Source organism: Marmota monax, unplaced genomic scaffold (genome assembly GCF_021218885.2).
Source record: "Marmota monax isolate L192 unplaced genomic scaffold, Marmota_monax_Labrador192_F-V1.1 WCK01_AAM20220418_F8-fsc00138, whole genome shotgun sequence".
Classification (NCBI taxonomy): domain Eukaryota; kingdom Metazoa; phylum Chordata; class Mammalia; order Rodentia; family Sciuridae; genus Marmota; species Marmota monax.
In genome coordinates, this window is record NW_026692763.1 from 2,445,464 (window position 1) to 2,465,452 (window position 19,989).

The 19,989-nt window shown below is 43.8% G+C and overlaps 1 protein-coding gene across 1 annotated transcript in view; it reads left to right on the forward strand.

Moving 5' to 3' along the window:
- Abr (ABR activator of RhoGEF and GTPase) overlaps positions 1–19,989 on the forward strand; it is a 189,284-nt gene that overhangs the window by 18,298 nt on the left and 150,997 nt on the right. The gene's annotated exons all lie outside the window — the stretch shown is intronic.

Sequence of the window (19,989 nt, forward strand, 5' to 3'; positions counted from 1 at the left end):
CAGGGCTTTGTGCACACTAGAGAAGCGCTATACTGCTGCTACATTCTCAGCCTCTATACTCAAATTTTGTTTTTGTTTTTGGAACCAGGGATTGAACCCAGGGAGCTTCATCACTGAGCCACATCCCCAGCCCTTTTTTTATATTTTATTTAGAGACAGGGTCTCACTGAGTTGCTTAGGTCTTGCTAAATTGCTGAGGATGGTTTGAACTCACAATCCTCCTGCCTCAGCCTCCCTAGCCACTGGGATCACAGGCATGCACCACTGCAACAGCCCCTATACTCAAATTTCAAAGCCCTCTTTGTTTTTTCTTTTAAATTGCTATTGAGCTGTCAACATTTAGCATTTGGTCTTGTTAATATAGGTAATTTTAACCAGTTATGGAATTATTTGCTATTTTGCCCAAATTGTTGTTAGGGATGTGGTCCCTCCTTAGATAGAAGCAGTGTCTTAGACTGCCTTGTTTTGAACCATTTTGTGGCTTTGGAACAGTACAGCTTATTATATTTGAAGGAGTTAGACCACTGTGGGGTAAGACTGTATCTTTTCTGAGGTTTGCACGCAGTCTAAGAAAAAGGAACACAGAAAAAAAGCACAGGGGAACTTATGAATTAGGATAATAACCTTTAACCTCTGCAACCTTAATCCAGACTAAATATCATCTTCTTGGTCACCTAAAATAAGGTCATCTTCCTGCTCTTAAGATATCCCTTAGCTTGCTATTTGAGTCCCAAATTGACAGGCAGATTTCTCTGTCCCCCAAATCACAGTCTTTAGGGGAATTTGGTTACAGGCAGTGTTTGGAAAGAAAACAGAATCTTAGTTTCACTTCTGACCACTTCCCTGACCTGTCTTCCACCCCAAGCACATCACAAAATCAAGAGATTTTAGAAACTGAAAAGTAGAAATAACCAATCTTCTCTCTTGCTTTCTGGGCCACTGTTTGTTTGGGCCATGTCTTTTTTTTTTTTTTTTAATTAAACTTTTTTTTTTCTTTTAGTTGTAGATGGACACACAATGACTTTATTTATTTTTATGTGGTGCTGAGGATCGAACCCAAGGCTTCACACACGCAAGGCAAGCGCTTTGCCACTGAGCCCCAGCCCCAGCCCTTGGGCCATGTCTTGAAGAAAGATTTGTGCTGGGCTGGGGATGTGACTCAAGCGGTAACGCGCTCGCCTGGCATCCTCGGGGCACTAGGTTGGATCCTCAGCACCACATAAAATAAAAAAAAAAAATAAAGATGTTGTATCCACTGAAAACTAAAATATATATATATATATATATATATATATATATTGTGCTGTGCTCAGATGGGTTGACTTTCATTATGAGCTGCTGCATTCAAGGATTTCTTGGGGAGCTGGATGTGGTGGCACATGCCTGTAATCCCAGCAGTTCAAGAGACTAAGGCAGGAGGACCATAGATTTGAAACCAGCCTCCACCACTTAGCAAGGCTGTAGGCAACCTAATGTGACTCTGTCTCAGAATAAAAAAATTTTAAAAAATGGGGGCTTGGGGATGTGGTTCAGTGGCTAAGTGCCTTTGTGTTAAATCCCTGGTACAAAAGAAAAGGGTGGTGATGGGGGGATAGATTTCTTGGGAATTTCAGACTCCTTTAGCTGTTGGGCAAAAGGGTTAAAAAAAAAATCTCAAGTTCAAACCCCCATCCCTGACGTGGCTGCCACCCACTAGACTCTCTTTCTGCCTCTTATTACAGTAATTCAGCTGTTACCCCTTTTTCACTGGGCTTGTTGAAGGCAGATACTGGCTAGTGGTGGTAAAGGGCACAGGCTGTGGCACCAGGTTACCTGGGTTTGAAGCTCCGTTCTTCCCCTTACTAGAAGTGAGGGATTTTAAAAAGTCATCTTGCCTTGGTTTTCTTATCTGTGCAATGGATGCATTAAAAGCTTTTATCTTGGGGCTGGGGTTGTGGCTCAGTGGTAGAGTGCTCGCCTAGCATGCATGAGGTATTGGGTTCGATTCTCAGCACCACGTAAATGTAAAAATATTGTGTCTACCTAAAACTAAAAAAGAAATATTTTTTTTTTTTAAAAAAGAGAGAAACAATGGCTATTAGAAAATAAATAAATAAAGCTTCTATCTCGGGGGCTGGCTCAGTGGAAGAGTGCTTGCCTAGCATGCGTGAGGCTTGATCCCCGGCACCACATAAAAATAAAAACAAATAAAATAAAGGTATGTCTCCATCTACAACTAAAAAAAAATAATAATAATTTTAAAAAAGCTTCTATGTCCTGAGGATGAAGGAGGAAATCTATGGTAAATGTTTAGCAAAGTGGCTGCCAGGCCTCAACCAAACCTCATCTTATTCACTCTTTGTTTTCCTAGAGTTTGCTGTAGCACTTTACCCATCTTATCTACTTGTTAAGTGCTTGCTAATTAGTCTGAAAGAAAGTCTGAGGAAATTACTAAACTATTTTTCTTCCACTTCTGAAATAATCTAAAGAACTGACTGCAAATCAGAATCCTTTACATGAACATTATAAAAAGAATTCTTGTGCTGGGCCACATTGAAATGGAATCCACATGGATCTGGGAAAAGCCTGGGATTTATCTATCATTTTGTTTGTTTGTTTTTAAGAGATGAGAGTCTTGCTTTGTTGCTCAGGCCGGACCTCTAACTCCTGGGCTCAAGCTGCCTCCTGTCTCAGCCTCCTGAATAGCTGGAACTATAGTCTTATGCAAAGGAGTCAGGATCTGGAATCTATATTTTTAACAAGCCCAGAGATTCTTAGCAGCCAGCCCAGCCACCCCAGAGTTCAATAGGCTTTTCTAAGAGCTTGATGCGAGGTGGTAGTAAATGTCTGGTAAGTTTCAAATATAGGACCCTTTCTGTCTACACAGCCCCAAAGGTTGACATTGAAAGAAAGGAAAAAGAAGTTCTCAATTTACTTAAGAACTTAGGGTGTTTCCAAGTAAAATGGGGAGGGAAAAGCCCTTTTTGAGTTTGCGTGTAAGTACATAAGGAGTTGCCAGACAGTTGATAAAGTAATCCACGTGTGTTAGGAACCAGCCAGCAGTCAGAGGAAGAAGCCAAGGTGACCTTTGGCTTGAGATCAAACATGACATCCCAAAGCTGACTGACACTTGGATGATGGTACAGAGAAGTCCTTTCAGATCTGCTATTCCAAAACTCTTGGCTGGTTGGGGCTGGAATCATGCAGGTGACCCTCTTGCTGTCCCTAGTCATCTTGGTGTCTAAAGTGTTGGGCTCTGGGTTTGAATGCTCATTCTATTCTTTCCCCTTGCTTTGCTCAGGAAAGGAGGGCATTAGGGTGGGATCAAATCTTTATGTAGGTGACAAGGGATAGTTCCAGAGTCCCAGCCTTGGTGAGCTGAGTTTCAATCTCTCAAAAGTTGATTACTTTCTGCCTCTGTTTTCTCGCTCTCTCAAAGGGATCAGCCTTCATTAACTTGGATGTAGATGACATGAAAAAAAGAGTGTGTGTTCTTCAGGAGCAGAGATCATTATGGATTTAAGAATAGAGCTTTGCTGAAATTTGTAAATTTATTATGTTTGTTAATAATCAGACATATCTGCTGAACTTTGATAAATGGAACTTCCCCTCCTCACCCCTTTTTTTTTGACAATGGGGTTTGAACATAGGGGCACACTACCACTGAGCTACATCCTTAACCCCTTTTATTTTTTATTTTAAGACAAGATCTTGCTAAGTTACCCAGGCTGGCCTTGAACTTGCAATTCTCCTGCCTCAACCTCCCAAGTCATTGGTATTATAGACATGGGCCACCATAATTGGCTCTTTCTGGTATTTTTTTATAAGTCACTGTGGAGAGGATAGAGTGCTTATAACCTTGAAAACAATCAATAAAAAAGATCAATAAACCCGAGGCCCTTGGGTTTAATCCCTAGTACCAAAAAAAAAAAAAAAAAGAAAGAAAGAAAAGTCAATAAAATACCTTTACTGCAGTTCTCAATGTTTATGGAGCAACCAAATCACCAAGAATCAGAAGGTTAAAAGAGAAGGATGTGGACAATAAAACATCACCCACTTCAAAGTAGGTCCAGAGAGTAGAAGCTTTGTATGTTTGGTTTTATAACCCAGGAGAGATCAATTCTGGGCTACCATAAACTCCTCTATCTAGGAGAAAGGGATGTAGGCACCATTAAAGCAAACTTTTTTTTTTTTTTAAAGTGAAACCTAAATTGTGACAAAGAGTACACCAGGGGAAAGAGCTCAAAATTCTGCTTCAAGAGCTTCAATCCTCCAAGAATACCAATGACAGAGATAGCTAGTTACCAGGCTAGTAGACATACATTTATTACATAAATGTGTAGGCAAGAGACCTGTGCAGCCAGGCGCTGTGGTGCACACCTGTAATCCCAGCAGCTCAGGAGTCTGGGACAGGAGGATCGAAAGTTCAAAACCAGCCTCAGCAGTTTAGCAAGGCCCTAAGCAATTCAGTGAGACCCTGTCTCAAAAATAAAATATTAAAAAAGGGCTGGGGATGTGGCTCAGTGGTTAAGTGCCTCTGGGATCAATTCCTGGTACTGAAAACAAAAAAACAAAAAAAAAAGTTTTTGAAATGGCTTACAAGACCCAAGATTGCACTGTTGGCAACTACTGCTGTTGGGATTCTGAACAGCAATAACCACATCTTCTTTAGCTGACCAGCACATATGAAAGCAGCGACACTTGCTCTGTTATCTTGAGGTGCTTCCTTTGGCATTTTTCCTATTTCTTCAGCTCCAGTACCCACATACTTACCTGCAGAAAGTCCAGAAGTTCCCTCCTGAAGTTCTCCCTTCAGGCTTGAAAAGGAAGTCAGTGCTGCTATCCCCCAGGTTGGCAGAGAACTCAGTCTCATCAGCATCAAGGGCTTCCACTGCCACAGATGTACCTCTAAGACTGGTTCTTCACAGGCCAACACATGACCCTGGCACATGAAGGTGCAGTGGAGCTCACATGATCCAGACCCAGCACAGCCACCGTTTTTCCTGGAGAAGGGAAATGTCAGTTCCTCAGGGCTAAGCTTGGCTGAAGGCACTTCACACTTGGGTTCCCTGAGTTGTTGTTCCTGATATCCAGTTCTTTCAGGACACAGGCAGAGATGCTTCTCAGGTGTCGGCCTGCCGGAAGGTCTGGTAGGACAACCTCTAGCATCTATACCACCCTGTCCTTGCCACCCTCAGGAACCCATCTGGGAGTCTGGTAATTATTCTTCTTAAACCCTCAGAATTCATTGGGGTTGCTTACACCCTCTCTCCTAGACAACAGGAGGTCACCTGATATCAGTGGGTCTGAAATAGTTGATCTTCTAAGAGAGGCCAGCTAGGGAATTATAAAGTCATAAGTTCCGTGATTCCAATAGCCCACCTCTCCCACTCCCCTTGCTAGAAAAAATGCAAAGGAGGCAAACCTAATCCCTGTTGGGGTATCTCAGTTTTTGCTATTCCAAACATCACTGCAATGAAAAACCATGTATGTTGCAGAACACAAGTTCACATGTATGAACATATCTCTAGAGAATATCTACACATGGAGTTATAAAGTTGAACACTGTGCACTTTAAACATTTATGGGTACTATCAAATTGTCTTGCAAAAAGGTCAATTCAGTTTATATTCTCAATTTTTTTTTTTTTTGGTATCATGGATGGGACCCAGGGGCACTTAACCACTGAGCCACATCCCCAGCTCTTTTTATATTTTATTTTGAGACACAGTCTCACTAAATTGCTTAGGGCCTCACTAAATTGCTGAGGCTGACTTTGAACTTGAATCCTCCTGCCTCAGCCTCCTGAGCCCTAGAATTTTAGGGGTGTGCCATTACACCCAGCCTCACCATACTTTTTGAGATAACCTGTTATTACCCATATTTGTTATTAATTTTCATTTGTGTCAATCTAATGGACAAAAATGGCATCTCACTTGGGCACAATGGCACACACTTGTAATTTCAGCTACTGAGAAGACTATGGCAGAAGGATCTCAAGTTCAAGGTCAACCTGTCTGGAGGTGAAGTTCAGTGGTAGAGCACTTGCTTAGCATGCACTAGGTCCTGAGGCCCTTGGGTTCAATCCCCAGTACCAAAAAAAAAAAAAAAAGAAAAGTCAATAAAATACCTGGAAAAAAAAAAGGCATCTCAATATACATATGATTCTGATTACTAATAAGGTAGAGTGTCTTTCGGTGGGTATTCCTATTTCTTTTTTGTTATACTCTTTGTCCACTTGTTAGATTTAATGTGAATATATTTAATGTTTCATGGTAAAATAGTATGTTATTATAGTTTTGTCTGTTTGGTTTTTGGTACTGTGGATTGAACCCAGGGGGTCCTTAACCCGGCTGCTAATTATAGATTTACGTAAGGAAGGTTTTTATTCCTTAAAAAAAATTTTTTTAGTTGTAATTGGACACAGCACCTTTATTTTGTCTACTTTTATGTGGTGCTGAGGATCAAACCCAGCACCTCACACATGTTAGGCGAGTGCTCTACCACTGAGCCACAACTCCAGCCCTTGTTCTTTTTACTTCTAGATTCCAGGAGTATTTTTTCTGTTCTTTTAAAGCAGAAATGGATATTGACTTTTCACAAATGCTTTTCTTGAATATTTTAAGATACTCATATGCTTTTTCTTCCTTAATTTATTAATGAAGTAAACTACACAGATTTTCTAATGTTGAACAAGGCTTATATTCTGAGATAAACCCTATTTAACATACAGGGTTGCAGGATGCTCAGTTGTACACTAAACAACCCACTCACATGGCAATTAGTTGTGCAGTGCATAGTGGCTCTGAAATACACTATTTAGGAAAAATTATTGCTAGATTCAACATGATCCTTGCAATTAAGATATTTTTGTATCTGTGGCAAAGGGAAGGCTGACTTAGAGCCCCCCCCCCACCCTGTTTCCCTCTCTTTCTCTCTGTCTTTATCCAGAATTGTTGTGGTGTCACAAAATTAGTTGAGTAGCTTCCTAGTAGTTTCTGTGCCTGAAACACTTTATGTAACTCAGGCATTTTCTGCTTGCAAAGGTTTAGAAGCCCTTACCTTTATAACCAGATAGGTCTAGTATGTAGATCTCTACCTACTTGGTCTTTTTTTTTTTTTTTTTTTGGCCTTGTGTATGCAAGGCAGGCACTCTACCAACTGAGCTATATCCCCAGCCCCTTTGTCCATTTTTTAAAATATTTATTTTTTAGTTGTACACAATACCTTTATTTTGTTTATTTTTATGTGGTGCTGAGGATCAAACCCAGGGCCTTACACGTGCTAGGCGAGTGCTCTACCGCTGAGCCACAAACCCAGCCCTGTCCATTTTTTTAAGTTAGTATCTATTCGGGCTTCCCTCTCAAATCATTATTTGGACTTTATGTTTTCTGAGAAATTGATCAGTTCAAATTTTGGATCATTTTCATGCAGTGAATTCACGTTTTAAGCTTCTTCTTCTGCTGCTGTAAATACAGTCCTGATATTTAAGCATTTTTTAAAATGTTAAGTTTTTAGATGGACATAATACCTTTATTTTGTTTATTGATTTTTATTTGGTGCCAGGGATCAAACCCAGTGCCTCACACATGCAAGGCAAGTGCTCTACCACTGAGCTACAACCCAAGCCGCCCATTTCTTTATTAAAAAAAATATTGCTGGGCTGAAAAGTAAGATATGCTTCTTGCTGGGTGTGGTGGCACATGTCTGTAATCCCACTGGCTTGGGAGGCTGAGGCAGAAGAATCACAACGACAATCTCAGCAGTTTAGCAAGGTCCTATGCAACTTAGCAAGACCTGTCTCCAAATAAAAAATAAAAGAGGCTGGGGATGTGGCTCAATGGTTCAGTTACCCCAGAGTTCAATCCCTGGTACAAAAAAAAAAAAAAAAAAGATATGCTTCTGTATGAATTAGAGATGGAATGAAGCCACAGTGTAGAAAGGAAAGCTGAAGCCAGAGGCTTTTGGGGATGGGGTGGGTCTAGGACTGGGAAGGTGAGATGGAACAGAAGGGCATCTGAGTGCTTGGCTGCTTCTCCTGCCTCTCTGCTAGTCTCCCACATAGCTCCCCTGCCCACTCTCCTGTTCCATGATCTGCTTCCTCCTTCCCTCCCATGTTTTGGCAGGAGCCAAAATGTGGGTTTTGCTTTCCTCCAATCTGATGTCTCTTAACACCATCTTTCAGGTATTCTTTGGAATTCCTGACCCTTGAGAATACCCTATGTTATCTTTCTGGCCTGAACAGGTTTTATTTTAATATCTGAGTCATATCATGTTTATGGATTTGAATTAAGAGGGAGAGGCATATGACAATGATTTAAAACACACAAACTCCATGCACTGTCTTCCACTTTGAACCAGGAGCCAAGTTAAATTAAGGAAGAATGAATATCTCAATTTAAAAAAATTCTGAGTATCTTCCATGACACGGACCTGTTACTAAGCACCTGAATTACATAAATGCATTTTCAGTATAAAATATTCAATCAATACTGAAGTCTTTGAACTAAAACATGTCAGTTTCTGTCACCTGTCCCCACCAGAAAGAATCTGCACTTAACACTATGTTGTAGATATATATCCTTGAGTCCTTTTATGGCACACTTACAGGTATTGTATCTAATTTACGCATCATTTCATTTATTCTCATGACAACCATAAGAGGTTAGTATTATTAACCTCACTTTATGGATGAGAAAATTGAGGCCCAACTGATGTTAGTTCACATTGTTGTAGGGACAAATGAGGCAAGGCACCGAAGATAGCAGGAAACAGTTTTATTTGGCTGCAGCCAGGTTCAGAGGGCACAGCTTTTTCTGTAATCAATAAATCCCCTGAACTCTGAGTTCAGGGAGTTTCAGAGTTTTATACCCAGGGTGTAAGGGAAGGGGCTCAGAAGTTCAAGTCTGCAGAAGTTCACATAAAAGCAGCTTTTTTTTTCACTGTTCTGGGCAAGTTAACTCTTCAAGGACAACATCTGAGAAGGGGAGAGCTTCTTCTCCCCTTTCTTTCCTCCCCCTGCCAGCTGTTACCTTGGAGCCCATTTGTAACTTATCTTAAAAATGTAGACATCTCTGTGAAGCCCCAGCTCAAGGCCAGAGGCCTTGTTTGCACATTTCTTCAAAGTACTATACTGGATATGTTTGTGAAAAACTAGTAAGGGTTGTCTGCCGGGTTTCTGTTCTCACGACTAAAAGGCTCAGGGGTCACTCTAGTTAACCTGGGCTAACTGGGCTGCACAAAAGAGACACAAATACCTTTTTCTTTGGGGTCACTGTGACAGCTCCTCTGATCTTAAGGGTCCGCAGAAAGAGAGAGAGCAAGAGCACACGCAGACCCCTTTTATTGAGGAAAGCTATTCAAATGAGGCAAGGGGTCAGGTTTCAGGGGCAAGGGGGTCAGGTTTCAGGGGGCTGAGTATCTTCATGATGTCCACTGTTAGCAGGTTGACTGACACCTGGGTAGGTCACATCCAAGGGCACAGTAAGAGGAGGGGACACTCACAAGGCACTTCCATGGAAGATTCTATCCTAAACAGGGCAAGGGGTTATATTACAAAGGAACAGGTGAGCATAGCCTCACCCATGGGGCTGTAGCAAGACACACCCATGCACGAGACACTGACCATATTTCTGTGACTGAGCGCCTCAGCACCCAGCCGGGGAGTGTGACCCAGTCACGTGTAAGGTTGGTCTCCCACAGTTGTCCAGCACCTGGAGTGCTGGTATCTTCTTGGCCAGTGGCCAAGTAAACAGGGCGACATGAAAATAGGAAGTCTATCTATATACATTGAACTCTTTTGCAGAGACTCTTTTGCTGACAGTCCTAAAATCAGCCATGGTGAAGAGGGCTTTTCTGTGGAGACAGGGGGTGCCACTTAAACATAACAAAGGGCACCCATAATTAGTTTGAATCTATTTTTGCATTTTTGAAATGAGCCAGTGCCTCTTTTTGCAGAAAACAAGGCACCACTCTTGAAAACATACATGAAGTAGTCTTGCTCAGTGACTATTTTGTCACAAATCTATAACGGTCTGAAGGAGTCCTCAAGGACATTTGGGATGGGGCCCAGACCTCTCAGTTCAGCTTTGCTTTCCTTTAGCAGCTGTCCTTTCAGAAACCTGGGCGGGGCACACAGGTGCTTGATTATTTGAATTTCAGAAGACCCTCATCTGGATTGCAGATTTTTCCTTTTGCTAGATGGTTTCAAGCCCTGTGCAGACATCTGTAAGTTCCTCCAGGGACGGTTTCTCGTGCCCGGGACTTCAACATGCCCCTGTGGAATGAGCTGCGGGAGAAACCAAGAGGAAGTGGGCTGCCCCAGCTCTTGGGCAGGTGGGCCTTGCGCTTTCTTGCTCTTCTCCTTTCTGTTCCAGGGATTTCCCCAGTGGAGCCAGTGGGCACCAATGCCAGGAAACAAAAACTCCTTGAGTTATTTATTTTAAATCCAAATAAGGGTTGAAGCTGGTTTCATCTCCGTATCAATCAGCACCTCCTATGTCAATCAGAAAGCGGAAGGTCCACTTGGGAGGTGGGGTCCACGCCAATGCCACACCCGCCTTGTAGGGCTTTCCCTATGGCTAGGGATAGTCTGAGCATCCTTTCACCCCACAAGATCCTGAGGGTGTAGATAGGCTCTGGGAGCATTGCAGCATCTGCCTCTCTGAGTGAGTCATGGGAAAAGGCCCCAGACCTTGAATGCATTTGCATCCCAACTACTGCGTAAACCTCAGAAACCAAGCCTGCTCGTCCGCCTGGCTCCTCGCAGCATCCGGCTGCGACAGGGTTTCTAGTTTGATGCTGGATTAATCGTGCGTGGAGGAAGAGGTAACCCTGGTTGCCTGCGTGGTTTGACTGCGGGTGCTCTATTTCAAGTTTAAATGCTGCAGCGCCCGTCACATGACCAGGAACCCCCAGCCCCCTCCTTGCACCGGAGCTGTCCCGGAGTCCAGCTGGGGCGGTCGGAAGCCCTGTTCAAGGGGGCCCCCCCCCCCCCCCCCGTTCTGCCACTCAGTCTGTTCTGTACCGACTAATGGGAAAACTAGTCCTGGGGCGGAATAGCTGAATGTACCCTTTCGCAGGCAGTTGGGGCCTCCTTGGTGAAAGGGGAGAGCCACGTGTCTCCAGTCCAGCAATTTCCTAACAGCAATGTCTCCTAAACCTAGACGGGATTTCATCAGGGGTCTGCCAATTAGTAATAGATGATTATAAATCATCTTCTCTTCCCTAACAGGATCATCAAATTTCATGCAACATTTACCAAGAGGTAATATGTGAGAACATGAAAAGGGCTTTGTACACGTTGGGGAGCACACAGTGACTGGGATCCCTTATAAGAGCCTCCGGCAGTTGGGCACCCTATCCCAGGAGAAACACCCTTTAAGTATGACCTTATCGTGTGTGCACGCATGCGTATGTGTGACTGATGTTGTGTTTGAAGAGAATATGAAGAGACAGCAGGGATACTTTTTCAATTTGCCATTTAGAGTGAATGATCACATTGATGTCTAAGATGAGTAATAGAAATAAATGAGATTTCCTTTTGAATATCAACTCTGGGGCTCTAGTATAACTGAATCCATTATTAAGAAATTCTGCATTGAATCATGCCCCTGCTATAACATTCAGATATGTCCTAAGTTTATTGCCTGGAGGATTGTGTGTGTGTGTGTGTGTGTGTGTGTGTGTATATATATATATATATATATATATATATATATATATATATATATATAAACTCAGCCAACATAATAATGATAGTAAATACTGCTTGGGCTCTTACAGTGCAGCAGACTTTGTGCTGGGGTGGTGGTCTTACAGCTGCTATTTTTTTGATCCTTTAAGCCATCTCAATTGAGGCAGTAACCACTGCTATCCTCATTTTACAGTGATAGAAATGGAAGCTCAAAGAGGTTAGATTACTTAGGGATACCAGTCTTGATCCTAGGTCTACTCTGTCTCTAGAACCCACATCCTGAGCTAAACCATCCCACCCTGTGTCCTGAACAGCAGCAGCTCATATGCTGGGCCTATGAAGCTATTGCTGATCTAAATACCTGTGAATGCTGCTGGTGCAGGCCTGGGACCAAAGTCCCTCTAGCAGTGCTGAGAGCAGTTAGCAGGTTCTCCCCCACCCCACCATGGGAGGACGGCTGAAGTCAGGTAGAAGTCTCTAGATGAGATCAGCCACTGTGTTAGCGGCACTGCTTTTGTCAAAGTAAATGTCAGTCTTCACCTTGGCCATTGGGCCTGTGAGCTCCTGAATCCTTTTGACAAGATTGACTGATATCTGGCCCAAGCCAGGCATGGCAATATATTCTAAGCTAATAATTCTGCTTTATCAGTGGCCATGCCCAGCTATAGTACGTCATTATGGGGAAAGTGTTCTATGCCCCATTGTCTGAATTCACCTGGACACTGCCACATTTCACCTGCAGTGGGGCTGGGATTGCTGCCTTAGAGGAGGCTTCATTGATTTTTATCTTGGCAGGCAGTGGAGAGACTTCTGAAATCAAAATTGCTCTCCCTGCCCCTCTCTCAGTTTCTCAATGAGCTTGTCTAGAATGAATTGAAAGTATGAAGAAATACAATTCCTCCCTCCCCCCACCTCGCCTCTGACCACAACTCTTGTCTGTCTACCCAAGTGTGCTGTGCATATGGTGTCATTTCCTGCATGAACCATGGTGTGAAAAAGTCTGGGAAGCTTTTCTGTCCTTTGTCCTTCTGAGGTTGGAATAGTGTACCCAGCCCTCCACTCACTTTGTTTCTACTAGGAGTTGGGGTTTGGGTGGTGAATCCAAACCTAACTTTTTCTTTACAATTCTTCCTTCATGTCCCTCCCCTCCTCCTCCTCAGTTTCCATTGCTGAAAGACTGATGTCACTAATACAGCCCCTCCTGGGACAGGTGTGTAGCCCTGGTCAACCACAGGACTTCCTTCCAATGTCAAAGCTAGAGCCCAGCCCAGAGGAAGAGCCACCAGGCCCTGTCTAGAGCAGTTCTTGGCTTCCTATTACTGAGGACACTACAGATAACCCCTTATCTCTTCTCCTGGACTGCACTGATGACCCAGGTGCTATTCCTCCCTCTGCCCAAGAAATCAGAGACATCTCACACCATGAACAGAATTGAATGATGTTCTGGAGTTTCCATGCAGGGGCTCATTTTTGTGTCTGTGGCCTAGGAGGCTAGCCCTGAGCAAAGTGAGGTCATAGCTCATCTAGGTAGAACTTGACCTGCTTGAGGTAACAGGATAGGAAGGGGAAATGAAGGTTGGACTAGCCAAGGATCCGATTGAGAAGTTTTTTAAATATCTTTTTTTTATTAGTTGTTGATGACATTTTTTATTTTATGTATTTATTTGTATATGGTGCTAAGAATCGAACCCAGTGTCTCACACATGCTAGGCAAGTGCTCTACCACTGAGCCACAACCCCAGCCCCAAGATTGAGAAATTTTTGTGCACAGTCTACAGAGTCCTCTGACTATAAGAATGTGAAGATACTATTGTATGCATCCCCTGAAAGGCTAAGAAATGTTAATTGGGGTGGTGCATTTATGGGTCACATTTCACTCTTTTTGTTGTCAAAAGGTGTGTGTGTGTGTGTGTGAGAGAGAGAGAAAGAGAGAGAGAGAGAGAGAGAGAGAGAGCACCCCCACCCCTGTCTAAAAAATAACTAAATAAACTTACAGAAAAAAATAACTCAGTGAACTTAAAAATAATCAAACAACAGTGGCTGGGGTGTAGCTCAGTGGTAGACTGTTAGCCTAGCATATAGGAGGCTCTGGGTTCATTCCCCAGAATTGAAAAAAAAAAACCAACTTAACAGACTATATACTTCACACCCTCCATGTGGCTTTTTGATGATATACGAAATACACACAAATGAGCAAATGACAGGATGCTAATTGCAGTGTGGCTTCCGAACCAACAGCTTGAGTGTTCTTCATAGCAGGACCTTTGCATATTTCATCTGTTTCCTCCCCATCTTTCCTTATACCTGCAGAGCAAGAGAGAGGTTTTATTTTCCATAACAAGTTACCTGTGACTGGACATTCCAGAGCAAAGTCCCCTACCTTTACCAACTCCCTCAGAAGAGGGTCCAGTTAAGAGATGGTACCTTATGCTAGGACCCAGGCACCTTTGTTTGTAGATTTAGGCAGGACAGATGGGAAGTCAACTTCTGTTAGTCCAGGGCCCATACTCTCCTTGGCAAGACAGAACCTCTTCCTTTTTTTTCAGTCCTAAAAACCACACTAGAAATCTTTAGCAACTCTGCCTTGGGTAGATATGCCCACATGTACTGATGTGAGGTTGATAGTCTGTGCAGGAAGACAATGTTCCTTGAGGGTCTGTCAGGAAGTGGCCTGCTTGCATGTATAGATCCACCTGTGGCTTCTGAGAGACAGCAGCCGAGAACTAGGAGCCCTGGAGATGAGGATGATTCTGGGTGGCAGCTTCTTCATCTCTGCTTGCTTACTGTTTTCTGGGGAAACTGAAAAGTCAGGGTCTCATTCGGGCCTGTGCTTACTAGGCTTCTCCCCAAGTGAGTCAAAGCTCCTCGGTATGTTGGCTACAGCAAGTGAGGAATCATCACCCAAAGCCTGGGCCCAGGACTTCCTAACACCCTTCCCGCTGCTGGTGGCCTGTGGCTACTCTCATGTGACAAGCATGTGACTTCCTGGAGGAAGGAAACTTTCATAATCAGATCGAAATAGGAAGCTGGAAAATAGCTCAGTGGGGCATGTAGGGATGAGGCAATGAGTGGGGAAAGGGCTTCTGCAGGGAACTGAAGTTCCTGGCTTTGCTCTTCTAAAACACACTGGGGCCACAGAAGCAGGTGAGGATGAGGAGCCAGGTTTCACCTGAGTCACATCTAAGATCTGAGAAGGCCCTGGAGTTGAGGCTTCTGGGTAGCCTGAGTCAGAGACCCAGTATCTTTCTGTCTCCCACTAGTCAGACTAAAAGTGGACATGGGGCTGACCTGGAAGAGGTGGGCAGGGCCAGAGATTTGAAATCGGGCAGCTTGAAGCTCCGGCTATGGCAGCTCAGCACCTCCAGGCATCCCCCTCTGCATCCCAGAGTAGGAGGTCTGGGCATGTTTCCTGGTGGCTCTGAAATAGCAATGATGTATCTCAAAATACTGCCTGGGCTGGGCAGGGATGGGGGCTGCCTCTGAGGAGTGGGGAAGGGGCTTCTGCCCAGGTGGCCCGGCAGGGAACTGAAGTTCCTGGCTTTGCTTTTCTAGTTTCTGTGTGGGTTTCTTAGAACACGATACTTCCTTAGGAAAGTGAATCTGTCATACCTCACCACATACCACATTCTATTATCTTCTCCCAGGGCCTTCACACCCCCCACCCTTTCGGACCACCAAGCAGAGAAGCTTCCAGAAAGTTCTACATGTATGGGTATTCTTCTTTTAGCCCAGGGCAGCAGATACATGAGAGTTTGGGAAGGGGATTGAGTGAGCCCAATATAGAGCTGATGTCCTCGTGTGTTCCTCCTAGACATTAGCTGAGGGATACTTACCTTTAAAATGTTCCTGAAAAGGGTAGACAACATACTTAGCCTGTAGGAGGTCTGGGTATTTGATCCCTAGCATCACCCCTACCACCACCACAATAACAACAAAAACTCCTTATAATACACACTCAGCTGAGCCTGCATCAGGCTGGGTACTGCCTCTGAGAGAGATGTCCCACAGACTAGTTAACTCACCAGGTACCCTCCAGGCATAGGCCTCATGCTCAAAGAGTAGTGCAAAGACCCTAGATCTCATCAGATTTCAGTTGAGGAGGAAGACCATGGAAATTTGTCTTTGTGTCTTGGCCCTCCCACTTCCTCTAGAGAGTAACTTTGAGAGATCTGAGGATAAATTCACATCAGACTCATGTTCTCCTGTAGCCACACTGCCTGGAACCCCAGCTTCTGTCATGAGTGACAAAGAGGCTGTCTGATGAGGATGCTTGCTGATGATTTGTGACTGGTAGCCAGACCAGAGTGTGAACTTGACTCCACCACTCGCTGGAAGTGTGGCCTTGAGCCTCTTCTGTAAAATGAGAGTAGTGATTGTGTCTTCCACCTAGAGATGTCACATAATAAAAAGGAGGGAAAGTAATGGGTATATGCCTAGAATGTAAGTGTCCGTGATGCCAGGGAGAATTAAAATGAAGTTAAATGAAGGGCTTTCAGTGAACCCAGGAAGGAGAAGTGGAACCTTAGCCTTGCTGTGCATTGAGGAGGAAGGGATGACCCAGAATGGCTTCTTAATAAAGACAGGGAAAGGCTGCAAATTCTGTTGGGTCTTAGGCACACATTCAGTTAGCAACTCTCTCTGTTTGTTCCTCCCTGATTCCCAAAAGAACCTTCTCCAGGCATCTACTCCAGTTCTGCCTCCGGATTTTTTTTTTTTTTTTTTTTTTTTGAGACAAGGTTATACTATGTTGCCCAAGCTAGTCTCAGACTTGTAGGCTCAAGTGATCCTCCCACCCCAGCCTCCAGAGGAGCTAGGACTCTGGCTGTATACCTGCCTGGATTTCCCCTCCCTATTTTGCTTCTACAATTGCTTTTGCTCTCCTTCTTCTCCAGAGTGCCCTGGCTTTCAACCCTATCATTTTTTTGTCAGTGAAACATTAAGTGTCTTTCCAGGCCCCTGGTCAAATGCCACTTTATTCAAGAAGCATTTAGACTAGGTATGGTGGCACACACCTGTATTCCCAGTGACTCGGAAGGCCAAGATAGGAGGATCCCAAGTTTGAGGCTAGCCTCAGTAACTTGTGAGGCCCTAAGCAACTTAGCAAGACCCTGAATCAAAATAAAAAAGGGTTGGGGATATGGTTCAGAGGTTTAATAGGCAGTTTTTCATTTCTACAACAAAATTCCCAAGGCAAGCTACTGTATGGAGAAAAAAGATTTACTTACCTTACAGTTTGGGAGGCTGGAAGTCCAAACAACAGTGTAGACTCTTGGCTTCATCAAATCACAGCAGGAATTTATATGTATTTTTATTTAATTTTTTCTTTTTCATTATAGTGCATGTGTATTTCTGTGTGGTCACTCCTTCTCCTTATAAAGCCACCAGGATTCAGTCATGCTGCTACACCATAATAACCCAATCTGATCTAATCACTTTCCAAAGTCCCCACTTTGGGGATGAGAGTGTACCTCAGTAGTAGCATTTGCCTAAGGAGGCCCTGGGTTCCATCCCTAGCACCACAAAAAGAAAAGAAAAGAGGAAGTCCTCTTTGCTAAACACCAGTCAGATTAAGTTTCCACACTGTGAATACCATAAACATGACCCTGGGGATTAAAGTCCTGCCTGAGTTCCAGGGAAACAAATCATATTCAAACCAGGTCTCCTCATTTCAGAAGAGAGGAGAACCCTGAGACTATTAGTATGATAGAACATCTTCACTAGATAGATGGCAGGAAACTTAGAATACCACCCTTCTGGATTATTGACCTAATGGCCTGAGGAGATTTTTCCAGGATATCACAAACTGACAGCCCAACAAACCAGAACCTGAATAAATATTGAGGGTTTTATTCACTTCTTTGTTCTGGTGAAGGAAATGTGAAAAGGAAACTTTTTCACCGTTTGCAGGCTCTCAGAAGACCTAGTGAGTCTGGACTCTGAGGCCTGCCTGGTGGTCACTGTGGCTCAGTGTAAGCAGCAGCTGCAGAGGGTCTCCCTAGCCCTGCCTGTCTGTTAGGCTGCCTGTAGACCCTCTTCATTTAGGTCCTTGGGAGGGCAAGGGACCAGAATTTGTTCCATCATTCTTCTTCCATTGCTGACCTGAAAACCAAAATTGCTTGTCTGACAGGATGCTGCAGGAACTCACCAACTCTCCAGAGATGATTTTTTTTTTTTTTGGACTGGGGATAGAATCTAGGGGTTCTCAACCTCTGAGCCACATGACCAGTCCCCCATCCCCCATTTTTTTTTTGTATTTTATTTAGAGACAGGGTCTTGCTGAGTTGCTTAGGGGCTCACCAATTTGCTGAGGCTGGCTTTGAACTCACAATCCCCCTCACCCCCTCAGCCTCCTGAGGCTCTGGGATGACAGGTGGGTGCCACCACACCTAGCCAGAGATGACTTTTTTAATGCACCCTTTTTACTTTTGAGGTAACTTGCGATCCTCCTGCCTCAGCTGGGATTGCAAGAATGCACCATTGTGCTCAACCAGGAAGAACATTTTCACTAGAGAGATCAACCTGTGCAAAAGTTCTGAGGCAGGAAAGGGTAACAAAAAACAAAACCAAACAAACAAAAAGGCAGGGGGCGAGAGCAAAGAGAAGAATAAGCCACATGAAGCCGAAAGGGGGGTACAGAGGCCAGGACACAGGGCCTTGTGGCCATCAAAAAGATATGGGAGCTGGGCACAGTGGCCCATACCTGTAATCCCAGCGTCTCAGGAAGCTGAGACAGGAGGATTGTGAATTCAAAGCCAGCCTCAGCAACTTAGTGAGACTCTAAACAACTTAGTGAGACCCCGTCTATAAATAAAAAATAAAAAGGGTTGGGGACAGGGCTGGGGTTGTGGCTCAGTGGTAGAGTGCTTGCCTCACATGTGTGAGGCACTGGATTTGATTTTCAGCACCACATAAATAAATGATTAAAATAAGGCTCATCGACAACTAAATACATATATATATATATATATATATATATATATATATAAATTTACCAAAAAAATAAAAAATAAAAAAAAGAGCTGGGGATGTGGCTCAGTTAAGCACTCCTGGGTTCAATCCCCAATACCAACCCCCCACCTCCCAAAAATAAATAAATAAAGATACAGGAGGAGGCTGGGGTATAGCTCAGCAGTGCAGTGCTTACCTAGCATGCATAAAGCCCTGGGTTCTATCCCCAGCACTGCAATAAGGAAAAAAGGATATGGGTCTTTGTATTGATGGCGGTGAGAAATCAGACTGGTTTTCATAAGGGTAGCATGCCAGATTGTTTTATAGAGTGTTTAAACTTTTTCTTCCAGTTGATCTTTGTGTCTATGATGTGAGCCTCTTGAGCCTAGGGCTGCTTGAACACCAGACCCAGCTCAGATGTGACCACTGGGTGGTTTTCACTGACCACCTTGGCCAGAATCTTGTCCTGTTCCATTAGAAAATGGTTGTTGGTTTTTCCTGCATCCCCTGGCACTAGACTGGGCTCAGTTCATGAAACCAAGCTGACCAGCCCAGGACAGGGCACAAAGAGCTTGGAGAAGAGGAAATTAGTAGTCACAAGATTTTATGATCAGAACCTGAAAGTGCATGCCATGTCTGGGTGCAGTGGCTATACTTGTAATCCCAGTGATTCCGGAGGCTGAGACAGGACAAGCATAAGTTTGAGGCCGATCTCAGCAACTTAGTGAGACCCTGTCTCAAAATGAAAAATAACAAGGGCTGGGGATGTAGCTCAATGGTAAAGCAATCCTGGGTGCAGTCGCTAGTATAAAAAAAAAAAAGTTCAGGGTCATGATGAGCCATTTGGGCTACAGACAAGTATGTGTGCCTTGTTTCTAGGGAGGGGCAGCTAGAACATTGGATTCCCTCATAAAGGTGACCTGAGCCAGATCATTTCCCCACCCCTAAGTTTGGTGATTTTATTTAAGGAGGATCTCTAAGGTGGCATGATAGGGAAAAGAAGACTAGGGTATGAGTTTTCTAAGGAAGGATCTTCAGTTCTCCCCACTCAAATATATAAATGTAGTATTCTTGACACTGTTGGCATTGAAGTCAGAAATTCTTTGGGACAGTCCTGCATGTTGCAGGACATTGTAACATCTCTGGCTTCTGCCCATCGATTGCTGGTCACTCTCTAGTTGTTGTGATCACTTTAAATTGTCCTGCACATTTTAAAATTCTTTCTGGCAGGGCAATACCAACTACACCTTCCCTAATTGAAAGTCACTGTCTCAGTGATGAAGTCAATAATGATATGTTCAGCAGTGCCTCAGGGAAGTCCCCCCATTTGAGAGGATCTTACTGAAGATTTTGTCTGGTGGGATGGG